Genomic DNA, 14,094 nt, shown 5'->3' on the forward strand with positions numbered 1-14,094 from the left:
TATTTTTCCTTAGTGTTTGTGTTTCTTTTTGCCTTTCTCTTTCTTCTTTCTACAGCAGTCCCTTTAGCATTTTTTAAAATATATTTTATTGATTTTTTACAGAGAGGAAGGTAGAGGGATAGAGAGCTAGAAACATCGATGAGAGAGAAACATCGATCAGCTGCCTCCTGCACACCCCCCACTGGGGACGTGCCCGCAACCAAGGTATATGCCCTTGACCGGAATCGAACCTGGGACCTTTCAGTCCGCAGGCCAACGCTCTATCCACTGAGCCAAACCGGTTTCGGCCCCTTTAGCATTTCTTTCATCTTTGGCTTGGTAGTAATAAACTCTCTTAGCTCTTTTTTTTGTCTGTGAAGCTCCTGATTCCACCTTCAATTTTGAATGGTAGCCTTGCTGGATATAGTATTGTTGGGTTCAGTCCCTTGCTTTGCATCACTTTGTAAATTTCATTTCATTCCCTTCTGGCCTGGTGTGTTTCTGTTGAGAAATCAGTAGATAGTATCCCTTGTAGGTAACTTTCTGTCTCTCTCTTGGCAACCTTTAAGATTCTTACTTTGTCATTAGTGTTCGCCAATTTAATTATGATGTGTCTTGGTGTTGTTCTTTTGGGGTTCAACTTGTTTGGGACTCTATGTACTTCTTGGACTTTCATGGTTTTTTTCTTGCCAATATCAGGGAAGTTTTCTGTCATTATTTCTTCAAACAGGTTTTCTATTCCTTGCTTCTCTTCCTGTCCTTCTGGTATCCCTATTATTCGAATATTGTTTCATTTTGTGTTGTCCCAAAACTCCCTTAGGCTCTCTTCTTGCTTTTTAAGTCTTCTTTCCAGTTGATGCTGTGTTTGTGTGTTTTTTCCTACCTTGTCTTCTAATCCACTGATGCGTCCTCAGCCTTTTCTAGTCTACTGTTTAAGCCTTCCAATGTGTTCTTTATTGCAGCTATGTTGTTCTTCTTCTCCGTTTGGTTTCTTTTCATGTTGGTGACATTTTCATTCAGCTCCTTATAGTTCTCATTGAGTTGTGTGTATTTGTCATCCAGCCATTTAAACATCCTTATAACCATTACTCTGAAATCTTTCTCTGTTAAGCTGCTAGCGTCAATTTCATTTAACTCCCTTTCTGGTGATTCCTCTTTTTCTTTCCTTTGGGGATTGCTTTTTTGTTTCCCCATGTTTTCCTGTAATGTTTTAATTGTAGATCCAATTGCTTTGCTACCCAGGTTCTTTTGGTGATGGTGCTACTGGTGTAATCTCTCAGTTCTCATGGGCTTGGTAATCTAGTGTAGCTCCCTACTTGAGCTATTTGGGTTCTCTTGATGTAGGCCTGCGAACCGGAGAGGCACAACTGCGGTGTCTAGAAGTCAGCAGCCGTGGAATGGAGTATCCCAATTTTTGCAGTCTTGTATCCTTAATTGAAATCACGCATGCCCAGTGGGGACTCACAGTGGCACCAAGGAACTGTCTGTTGGGATGGTGTGGCTCAGGGGGTTTGCACTCTGGAAAGGCATGACTGTGGTGCCCAGAGTTCTGTAGTTGTGGGGTGGGCAGACTCAGCTTTCGCTGCTGCACCTGTGGTGGATAGGCGCTTACTCCCAGTGGTGGCTCACAGGAGCACCCGCGGTAAGTTTGCCAGTGAGGCACACTGAAGCACTCTGAAGGGCCCTGGCAGTGTAGCTGCATAATTGATGTGCCTAGCTTCTAAAGATTTCTTTTTAGGGCAGATCCTATGGCCTCAGGGAGTATTCAGATTCCATGGTGTTATTCAGGGTGGAATCTGGGTGTGGCTATATTGGTTGCCTGGAGACTGGAGGGAGGGGCTATCTCTCAGGCGAAAATGGCAACCGGGGCTTAGATATGACTCAGCACCAGACTCGCTACCACCTCTCCTGGACCATCCACTGCCTACTCCCCCCAGATTCCACAACTCCACACCTTCTCCTCACCTCAGCCACAGGTAAGTGTCTGTATCCAAAAGGTCCTATGAACTAGGTTCAGTGGAGAAAGGAGCAGGCCCCAGCATGAGGAGGGACCATGTCTCTGCAAGTTCCTCTCTTGCCGGCACTGTGCGGTCCGGCAGCTCTTCAGGGCTGCCTTTGAGCTCAGATCCCAAATCCAGATTCTAAGGTCTAAAATCCACTACCTCCCGCAGTCCCGTGGACCCTTTTTTTTTTTTTCAGTCAGACGCTTTGCGTGTCCTCAGGGACGTGGCTTGACGCTGTGTAGTTTCTCCCTGACCTTTTGGGCACAGAGGTCTGGCAGATTCTACTGCCTAGATCTTTGATTTTACCTTTATCCCAGGGATCTCTGCCCTTCCCGGCTGCAAACTGTCTCACCAGCTGCGCCTCCTTTGCCAATTTGGGCTGGATTTCACTCATTTCAGCTGCTCCCTCTATTTGCTCTGGGACAAGGCTCAGGACATGTCCGTCTATTCCGCCGCCATTTTGTCTCTCCTCCAGATTTTTTATTTATTTCTTCTTTGATCTCTTTGGTAACCCATTCATTGTTTAATAACATGGTGTTTAGCTTCCATATGTCTTATTGTTTTAATTGTTTTTATTGCAGTTGATTTCTTATTTTATGCCATTGTGATCTGAGAAGATGCTTTATGTGATTTCAATCTTCTTGAATTTGTACAGACTTAGCCTGTTTCCTAACATGTGGTCTATCTTTGTGAATGACTCATGTGCACTTGAGATAATGTATATTCTCTAGCTTTGGGGTGAAATGTTTCTGAAGATATTAATTAGTTCCATGTTATCTAATGAGTCATTTAGGATTGCTGTTTCTTTGTTGATTTTTGTTTAGAAAGTTTATCCAATAAAGTCAATGGGGTATTAACCCTTTGCACTCGCTTGCTTTTTTCTCGATTCCTTTATTCTAATGCTAACTGTGTCAAGTCACACTCGACATCCGAGTGCAAAAGGTTAAAGTCCCTTACTCTGATTTTACTGCTGTCTCTCTCTCCCTTCATATCTTTCAGAATTTTTTTTTTTAATGTATTTGGATGCACCTCTATTGGGTGCATATGTGTGTACCAGAATTATATCCTTTTGTTGTATTGATCCCTTTAGTATTGTGAATGGCCTTCCTTATCTCTTATTATGGCCTTCGTTCTATTTTGTCAGATATAAGTATTGCTACCCCAGCTTTTCTTTCATTTCCATGTGCATGAAGAATTTTTTCCATCCCTTCACTTTTAGTCTGTGTGAGTCCTTTGTTCTGAGGTAGAACTCTTATAGACAGCATATATATGGGTCATGTTTTCTTATCCATTCAGCTGCCCTATGTATTTTGATTGGAGCATTTAATCCATCTATGTTTAAGATTATTATTGATAGGTACCTGATTGTTGCCATTTTTATTCTTTAAGCCTGTGTTCCTTCTTCCCTTTCTATTTCTTCTTTTTACAACAGTCCCTTTACTATTTCCTGCATTGCTGGTTTGGTGGTAATAAACTCCCTTAGTCTTTCTTTTGTTTGTTTGTGAAGTTTCTGGTTTCACCTTTAATTTTGAATGATAGCCTTGCTGAATAGAATATTCTAGGATTCAGTCCCTTGCTTTTCATCACTTTGTATACTTCATCTAATTTCTTTCTGGCCTGATATATTTCTGTTGAGAAGTCAGTTGATAGTCTAGTGGGAGATTACTTGTAGGTAACTCTGTTTCTCTCTTGCAGCCTTTATGATTCTTTCTTTCTTTTTTTCATTTGCCAATTTAATTATGATGTGTCTTGGTGTTTATCTTTTTGTATTCATCTTGATAGGGACTCTCTGTGCTTCTTGGACTTGTGTGACTTTTTTCTTCCCCAAGTCAGGAAATTTTTCTGTCATTATTTCTTCAAACAGGTTTTCTATATCTTGCTCAGCTTTCTCTCCTTCTGGCATCTCTATTTTGTGGATATTGTTTCCTTTCATGTCCCCAAGCTCCCTTAGACTCTCCTGCTTTTAAATGTTTGTTTGTTTTTTTCACCTGCTGCACTCTTGGGTGCCTTTTCTATCTTGTCTTATAACTTGCCGATTCGATCCTCAACTTCTTCTAGTTTACTGTTGAAACCTTCCATTGTGAAACCATAATAATCTTAGAAGAAAACACAGGCAGCAAAATCTCAGACACCTTCATATCATTATATTTATGGATACATCTCCCAGGACAAAGGAAACTAAGGATAAAATAAACAAATGGGACTACATCAACATAAAAAGCTTCTGCACAGCAAAAGAAATAATCAACAAAATAAAAAAGAGAAACCACTGTATGGGAGAACATATTTGGCAGTGATATGTCTGATAAAGGGTTAATATCCAAAATATATAAGGAACTCTTACAACTTAACAAAAGGGAGACAAACAATCCAATTAAAAAATGGGCAAAGGACCTAAATAGACACTTCTCCAAAGTGGACATGCAGTTGTCCAAGATACATTTGAAAAATGCTCAAAGTCATTGATATCAGAGATATGCAAATTAAAATTACAATGAGGTATCCCCTCACATCTGTCAGAATCATTACTATCAACAAATCAACAAAGGACAAGTGCTGGCGAGGATGTGGAGAAAGAGAACCCTAATACACTACTAGTGGGGATGCAAACTCATGCAGTCATTACAGAAAATAGCATGGAGTTTCCTGGAGACACTAAATATGGCCCTAGCAGGTTTGGCTTAGTGGATAGAGCATCGGCCTGTGGACCAAAGGGTCCTGGGTTCAATCCCAGTCAAGGGCAAAAAATAAAAAAGAAAGAAGAAAAAGAAATTAAATATGGAGTGGCCATTTAACCCAGTGAACCCACTTTTAGGACTATATCCTAAGGAACCTGAAACACCAATCAGCAAGAATGTATGCACCCCTATGTTCATAGCAGCACAATTTACAATAGCTAAGATCTGGAAACAGCCCAAGTGCCCATCAGTAGATGAATGGATTTATATCATGGAATACTATTCAGTAGTAAAAAAGGATCTCTCTCTCTTTTTTACTGTTTAAAGTATTACATATGTTTCCTTTTTCCCCAATTGATGTCCCCCCCCCCCCCGGCCACTCACAACCCCAGGACAAGCCACCACCACTCCAGTGTCTGTGAAGAAGGATCTCTTACCCTTTGAGATAGCATGGACGGACCTGGAGAGTATTGTGCTAAGGGAAATAATCCAGTCAGAGAAAGACAAGTATCACCTGATCTCACTCATATGTGGAATCTAATGAACTAAATTAAATGATGGATGGAGTGTCTCCAGAGACTTGGAACATGGAACAGATTGAGTAATATCAGAGGGAAGGTGTAGGATGGGTGGGCGGGTTGGAGGCGATCAACCAAAGAGCTTGCATGCATATATGCATAACCCATGGGCACAGATAATAGGGTGGTGAGGGCAGGGGTAAGGGTGAGCTAGAAGGGGTTAACAAGGGGAAAAGGGGGACATATGTAATGCTTTCAAAAATAAAGATAAAAAGAAAAAAGAAGCCCTGCAACGAGGCCCATGTGACCTGGAACTAAAGCCTCCCACCACAGCCAGTCAGGAACTGAGTCCTCTTTGCAGTATCATGCAGGTATTTGGAGCTCATGTTCCTCTGATCTACATGCCTGTTCTTGTGCCAGCCCCAGTCAAACCTTCAGACGAGCAGACCTAGGTGACATCTTCTCTGCAATCTCATGAGAAACCCTGAACCAGAACCGCCCAGCAAAGCACCCCAGATTCCTTAACCTCTGAAACTGCAACATATAAAATGATTTATCATTTAAAATGCCTTTATTACATTCTTATTATCCTTTAATTCTCTCTGCCACCTAATTACTCTTCACAACAATTCCATGAGGTAAGCAATCATATTTTGTGAGTGATCTGTGTGTTTGTCTGTCTGTGACAGTCTTAAGTAATGTAATGTAATGTAATGTAATGTAATGTAATGTAATGTAATGTAATGTAATGTAATGTATGTGTAAAAGTCTCTTCTTCCATTAAAATTCTACATTTAATGATTCTTTCAAAGTCCCCATAACGAGGTTTCTTGATTAAGCTAGGGTCACTCAGGTGTGTGGTGAGCAACAATGCTGTGGGACAGCCAGCTCCATGCAATCCTAGAAGGAGTGAGGTGCTCTTACATGTGGCTACATACACTCCGTATTCTGCTCATACTCATGTGTTCATTCATTAAGTCTTTCATTCTCTTGATCAATGTTGACAGAATGTCTTCTGTATGTCAAATATGGTTAGCTTCTTGGGTTACAATTATTTATAATATACAAATTCTTATCTCAGGTTGATTAAAGTCGGGTGAGTGAAATTGACAAGCATACATATTATTAAAGTGGTGACGAAAATTCCACAGTAATGATAAACCCATGATCCACAGAAAATCCCCCCAGCTTATGAGATCCTCAGAGGAGGCTTAGTCTAGACTGTACACTGAAGGAAGAGAGAGACTGTGAAAGGCTTACACTTGGAGAATAAAGTGTGCAGTAGCCAACAGTTAAAACTGGCACAATTTGCCCCCTGCGACTTATTGCTGTCTGATTGTGAGTGGAGGGGAGGCCAGGGGGACAACGTTATAGGCCTTTATTTGAGACAGATCACATGACTACCATATGGTAATGGGTCAGAGCATGGAAATGCTGGGATCATGAAAATTAGCTGAATTTGAAGTAATTTGCTTAGAAAATAATGGGGAGCTGAAATAAGGTAGTGGTAGTGGGAATCAGAGAAGAAGAACCTGCAAAAGTGGGAGTTATAATCACTAACATAAAATTAATGAAGGATTTGAAAGAAGGTTCAGGAAAGGATAAACCTCAGGTTTCCAGATTATATAAATAAATTTATGATGATGAATAGAAAAATAAGGGAAGAGTTTTGAGTTGTGTGAAGAATGTATATATGTTGAGAAGTGGGTGTGAGGGAGACAATGAAGAGCTTATGTTCTTTAAAACATTATGCCTAAAGTGCTCAAGAAATCTTTAAGAAGAGATGCTTAGTCACCAACTGAAGATTGAGCTCAGGAGTTCAGGGGAGAGTGCGAGTGCCGCCGGCGTGGGCATAGCAGCTGAAACCATCAGAATAGTTGGACTCCTCTAAGGAGAGAGTCTAGGAGTGGCTTTAATTCTAGTCTAATGAATACTAAGAACTATCCCAGGGAAAAACGTATATACATATCTTGAAACTTACATGGTGAAAATTCAGAGATCAAGTTTATATGAGGATGAAAAATTGTTCTATCATTTATCAAAAAGGATGGTATCGGTAAACAATTTCATTGTTATGATGGTGTCAAAAACCAAATACTTAGGGATTTGACCTTCAGGATAAAATCCAAGACCACCTCTTTCTTCTATCACCCAAAGGGATCTGACACAGCTCAGCTTGCAGGGCAACAGCACTTGTAGTGCAAGAATAGCTGTTGAAATTGTCAATCCTGATTCCTAACTCTATCCTTTACTAACTTAAAAGTGTGGGGCTATTTTACTAGCTCTCCTGAGGTTCATGTTCTCTTCAGCATAATAGTAATAATAATAATATCTCACATGGCTGCTGTGAAGAAGAAATGAAATAATACATTAGCAAGCTTTAAGTAACGTGCTAACTTGATATTATCAGTAACATGTATGCTATCCTTTACATTCAGGGTGTGTTTTTGTTGTTGTTTTAAATATCTTTGCAGTCTTTTTTTATTTTTTGTTATTGTACTGGGTGTGTAAAGATTAATTTTTTTTTATTTTACATTTTTGGGTTTGATTTCCAAGCAAATACCCACATGACGAAAAAGAAGGAAAATATGCCACAACCACATGTGGTATTAAGAATACTTCAAGCTGTTACTAAAATCATACTATTTAATGAAGAAGTATACAAATCTGATCCCTACTTCTGGGTCTTTCCTCAGTTGTTCTCAACGCCCAAACTTCCCCACATTTGGTGCAGTTGTTCATGGCTGGGAAGCTGGTGAGACTCACCAACAAGGTCAGCATTCACATGTGGAAGAATACCTGCAAAGGGAAATGCCATTCTCCAAGGCATTTGTGGCTTGAATTGTGGGTGGCTTCCATTCAAGGTCACCTGTACATCACTGACTTGTATCAACTTTCCTCTAGTTGTTAATTATGTTATACCAGTATGTTGTATGTTGATTCAATAGTTCAGAACTTTGGTTTCTCACATGTGCATGACTACAAGTGTCTTTTCAAATGTGTTTTTTCCCTTTATTTTAGTTTATTATTTTCCATCACCATTTATCCCCCTTATACTCTCTTGTACCTCCAACCTCCTCTACCTGCCACAATCACCACACTGTTGTCCATGTTCATGAGTTCTTTCTCTATTTTTTTTTCTTTTTTGCTCAGTCCTCCATCCCCTTCAACACTCCTTCCCTCCAACCAAGATGTCTGCCTGCTCTATATCTATGTCTGTCTCCATTTTGCTTGTTAGTTCAGTTTGTTCATTAAATTCCATATATGAGTGAAATCATATGGTACTTGTCTTTCTCTGACTGGCTTATTTCACATAGCATAATGTTCTCCAACTCCATCCATGCTGTTACAAAAGGTAAAATTTTCTTCCTTTGTACCACTGAGTAGTACTTCATTGTGTAAATGTACCATAACTGTTTTATCCACTCATCTTCTGATGGACACTTCACTTGAACAGCTTCCAAATCTTGGCTATTGTAAATAATGCAGCAATGAAGATAGGGGTTCATATATTCTCTCAAATTAGTGTTTCAGGTTTCTTTGGATATATTCCCAGAAGTGGAATCACTGGGTCATAAGGCAGATCCATTTTTAATCTTTTGAAGTAACTCCATACTGCTTTCCACAGTGGCTGCACCAATCTGCATTCCCACCAACAGTGCACAAGGGTTCCCTATTCTCCACATCCTCGCCAGCACTTATTGTTTGTTGATTTATTGATGATAGCCATTCTATTCATAAAATATGGTTCTCAACCCTACAAAACCTCATACTTTCTTTTATAGTATATACTTTAGTTGATAAATTAAACTTTAATATAATCATAATTAACTTACCAATATGCATTTAATTTTAAAAGAAAAACCTATTGTCCTACCTATAATAAAATTATATATATATCTATATACATATATATATATATATATATATATATATATATATATATATATATATATATATATATATATATATAGTCCTACACTAGAAGACATAAGTGATCAAATATCACAATTGCATTGTTTTATTTTGGTGACTACAATACTTGCTTCTGGTGATAAAATTTCTAGAAATAGTGGACATCTATTGGTGAAGTTATTACCTTTTTGAAATATATTTTTATTGATTTCAGAGGGCAGAGGGAGAGATAGAAACATCAATGATGAGGGAGAATAATTGATCAGCTGCCTCCTGCATGTCCCCCACTGGGGATTGAGCCTGCAAACCAGGCATATGCTTTTGCCTGGAATCAAACCCAGGACCATTCAGTCTGTAGGCTGATGCTCTATCCACAGAGCCAAACTGGCTAGGGCAGTAGTTGGCAAACTGCGGCTCGAGAGCCACATGCGGCCCTTTGGCCCCTTGAGTGTGGCTCTTCCACAAAATACCACGGCCTGGGCGAGTCTATTTTGAAGAAGTGGAGTTAGAAGAAGTTTAAGTTTAAAAAGTTTGGCTCTCAAAAGAAATTTCAATCTTTGTACTGTTGATATTTGGCTCTGTTGACTAATGAGTTTGCCGACCACTGGGCTAGGGCTATTAGAAAGTTATTAATAAATATATATATACTAGTAGCCCATTTGCAGGAAGAATCCTGCAAGCAGCCGCTTCGGCCTCATGCACTGCCGCTGCCACCCGCCCCGCTCCGCCCTGCTCCGCCCCACTCCGCCCTGCTCTGCCCCGCCCGGGCTTTCCCTCTGGCAGCCACCTTGCTTTCTGCTTTTCCTCCCTCTTACTTCTAAGTTGTCTTCAGTCTTCACTCCTCCCTCCCTCAGCATATGCAAATTAACCGCCATCTTTGTTGGGTAATTTGCATACTCGCCCTGTTTGGCCGATAGGCGTGGCTTTGACTGGTGGGCATGGCTTGGGCGTAGCGAAGGTGCAGACAATTTGCATATTACTATTTTATTAGGTAGGATATTTTTCTCAAATTACCAAGTGTGTATTCTTGAAAAATTTATACCAATTGTCAAAAACATTTTTGTGTACATAATATAGTTAGGTTCTAAGTTCAAATAAATATAAACTGGTTTTCTTGCACAGGACTTTGAGTAGAACATAGAAAGAGCTATATATGTAGAAAACCTTTAAAAAATAATTTCTTTTATAGGAATAGAGCTGTACCTATCCCTTAGCCTCATTGGCAAGCTAACCAAGGATGGAGGCAGACTGAGCAGTGCTGTTTTTAGATAAGTCTTCAAGCAAGCTTGTTCTGTCCCATATATGTCATGCTCCCTGCAGAAAATCACATGTTCCAATTGAGTAGATTAGGAGACTAATAATGTAATTATAAAAATAAAAGTGGGATATAAGATGTCATAAAGGATAGTGCAACTCCCTGCACTTGTAGGAGGGAAGTCATTGGAGTTTCTAAGCTTTAAAGGGCATGGAGAGAGAAAGCTGTACAGAGGGGGCTCTCTGCCAAGAGAGAGAACTTGGGTTGTAGATACAGACAACTGACAGCAACCCCCACAATCCAATCCCCTCTCCTCCCTCCTCTAATTGCCTGCTATGTTCCTCATTGTTTAATCCCAACTGAAACCCAGTGGTCAGGGAGGCCCATTGGTATAGACCAGCCTCTTGGGGCATAGAGAAGAAGCATGAAGAGAATAAAGAGTGGTTAAAGAGGAACAGAGGAAAGATACCCAACACCTTCTTCCAAAGTCTCTTTCCTCTCTCACTGGCTACTACAGTCAGCAATGACCACTTTGGATTAATAGTTCTAAAATTGTTATTCCCAGAACAGCACCCTCCTTACTTAGGAAGTTTTAGAAATGTAAATTGTCATTGTCATCACCACAGACTTACTTCATCAGAAGCTCTGGGGGTTGGACCAAGAATTTGGTGTTTAAGAACCCCTTTAGGTGACCCCAATACAGGTTAAAGCTTGAGAATGACCTGCTCTACAGGCTGGAGCCTTGTGTGGAAAGGGGTCTAGGAGGAGAAATATTTGTCAAGGAGCCTCCTTCTTAGACTGCCCTGTGTGTGTATTGTGTGGTGCCATTGTGCACTTTTCTGTCCACAGTTCCTGGAGTCTATCCTCAGCCTAAGTAGTACAGGAAGGAGAGAAGGGTATTGTTTATTTTGTGTGGGATCCTCTCAGATTGCTACGCACCTAGAAACCACATCCGCCCAACACTGAAAGAGCAGCCACCGAGTCTCAGCAAATGAGGCTTCTTTCCTGGTCAGAATTTGTTTCAGTGACTGAGAGATCAGAGTTTGTATCGATTTTAGCAGACATAGTTTAGAGAGGGTTAGTAGAAAGGTTCAACTGATAATCTTTTTGTTTTTCTACAACCCTATCTACTCGCCTGCTTGCATCATTTCCCATGTATTCTATATTTTTATCCAGTGCAATGGAGGAAATATGCCTTCTTCTTTCTAAGCTTCTCCCTATTATCTATTTGGTAATCTGCTGGGCCTCGTGCTGGATGCTTGACTATTAAAATATGTAAATTTTACAGATATTTAATGTATTTTCTGTATGATTAGATACACAGACAAGCTCCAAGTCCAGAGAGAGGAATATATACCTTGCCTACTTCACTTGGAGGCAAAGCAAAGCCAAAATGCAAAATATATGAATATACGATCTAATGACAAGGAGGGAATAGAGAGTTGGAAAAACAAACAAACAATTCAGTCTTTTCCAGGTAATATCATGTAATGTAAAAAGCATGTTTACAGGCTGCACAAAATGACAGTGTGTCTTCAAGTTCATTCACAAAACCGCAAATGGCCAAGTTCACTGGTTAATTTCTCTTCCATACCTAATTTGACCTCTTATGCACTACACATTTTTTATAGTTGGCCACTCTTACCTCTTCAAAATCCTGTTCTCCAATAGTCTGGAACACCACCCCTCTCTAGCTATGCTATTACCCTACTAGTTCTCTTTCTCAGTCTCTTCTGCTGGAGTCCCATTCTACTTATAGATATTGGTACCCGCCTTTGTTTCCATCCACACTCTCTCCTGCCGTGTTCCCCTTCAGATGCGTGTGCTCAGTTACCACTGGTATTCAGTGAGGTCACAATGCACATCTCCAGCTCCTCCCCTGGACTCCAGGAGGGAGGACAGCTGCTTATGTGGCATCTCCACCTGATGTCTAATATCGATCTGACCTTCGACATGGGACAGCAAGACTGCTGGTTCCCACTCAGAAAAATGCTGGTTATCTTCCTGTCTTGGTTACTGGCACCAGTATTCACTCAATGGTATAGGCAAAAACCTAGGCTTGGTCCAAGTCCTAGTTTCTCTGTTCTCATCCCACATCCAATCCAGTAAGTCCAGCACCACTTCTCCAATTATTTCCTGGTTGGACTGTTTCTTGCACCACCAGCTGTTCCCTGCATTCACGTCCCTCTAGCCACTGCCTCCCCTTCCCCATGCACTTGCTACACCCATGTGGGCTTTAGGATGCACAGAGCTTTCATCTACAGACTCTTCCCTCTTCCTGGAGCACTCTCAGTGATCATTGCAAGGCTAACTCCTTTAGGATACTTCACTCTTAATTCCTCAGAGACCTCCCCTGACCATTCCAGTTGATGTGGCATCCTACCTACCCCGCTACTTTTTCCCTATGGTACTTTTTATTACCTGACATAATTGTTTATTTAATTGGTTACATGTTGATCACTTTTCACCACATTGTAAACTAAATGATGGCATGGAATTTTTCATTTTACTGCTACCTCACCTGCCCCAATAATTAGATCAGACTCCAGTAAATTGTAGATGGTAATGATAGCTATTTAGTGAATGAAACAAGAACTTATGTGACTATCTTAAACACCCACACATATAGGAGTGCTATTTAAATTGACCAGAATCCCAAAGCAAGAGAAGAATGGGGACTACCATCTTTTCTGCCTTTAAACTCTAAGCTGTGCTGCTATTTTAAGCAATTTGAAGGTAGTAAACACAGGGCAGTGAAATGATATATTTTTTTCATGTTATCAGGTAAACCTTTAATTTTTCTATAACAAATTGCAGTTTCTCAGAGTGATAATGCATAGGATGGAAATTTTAATTAAATGAACCAGAATTAAACAAAACAATACTTGGCTCAGAAAAATTCTTCAGTGTTGACAGGAATATCACAGAGTGATGTTGTGAATTGGCCGAAAGACAAATGCATTTTGGGAGAGGTATACTGTGGTGATTACAGTGCCAATCAAATCAGCAGGAAAGAAAAATTCAGCTTGATTGTTTACCAGAAAAAAAAAAAAGTTTAATATGAATGAAGGTGCTGTCTCCAATAGACTGTGTATCTGCATGTGAAAATAAAGATAAAGTCACTGTCACTGACAAGTCTATGAACAACAGCTCTGCCCCTCACCCTCACCCGCCCCCCCCAAAAAAAACACACCTGCAAATACATTTTCTTATTTTTTCACCTTTTTTTACATTAACAGTTTCATTTCTATTTTCTAGAAGGAATTAAACAGTTTATTAATACTATGTACCAGATTTTAGAAAAATTATAATTTGAAGTATTATTGTCCTATTTATCAGTGAGTCTTGCAGTGAGGTAGCTGGTGACGCCCCTGGGTCAGGCTTCCTTACAGCAGCAGCAGCAAAGCATCCACTGTCACTGGCGTGCATTGCTGTGAGCCTAACGTGTGCTAATTTTACACGCATGACAATTCAACCTTCATGATGACCACATGAGGTACGTTGTATTACTTTCGGGAGGAAATGAAGGTTTTGCAATGTGAATGACCTCACCCAAGGTTACAGACAGATGGAACTGAAACCCAGATCTGTCTGAAACTGACGGCAGTGCGTGGCTTTCAGTGGTGGGCGCTCTTTCCACAGGACTGTGCTGCTAACAACACCACGAGAGCCCTTTGTCCAATTTCAGTCTTCCCTTTTTAGGGCTAGTTTCTCATTCTTCCTGCATTCAGGTGGTGAATAAATGA

The 14,094-nt window shown here is 40.3% G+C and overlaps 1 long non-coding RNA gene across 1 annotated transcript in view; it reads left to right on the forward strand.

Annotated features, from left to right (window-relative positions):
- The first annotated feature begins 1,851 nt into the window (after positions 1–1,851).
- Positions 1,852–14,094, forward strand: part of LOC114228960 (uncharacterized) — a 37,087-nt gene continuing 24,844 nt past the window's right edge. The window contains exon 1 of the long non-coding RNA XR_008557523.1: positions 1,852–1,955. This is a non-coding gene — a long non-coding RNA (uncharacterized LOC114228960). The remainder of the gene's footprint in view (positions 1,956–14,094) is intronic.

The sequence above is a fragment of the Eptesicus fuscus genome, chromosome 11 (assembly GCF_027574615.1).
Source record: "Eptesicus fuscus isolate TK198812 chromosome 11, DD_ASM_mEF_20220401, whole genome shotgun sequence".
Taxonomy (NCBI): Eukaryota; Metazoa; Chordata; class Mammalia; order Chiroptera; family Vespertilionidae; genus Eptesicus; species Eptesicus fuscus.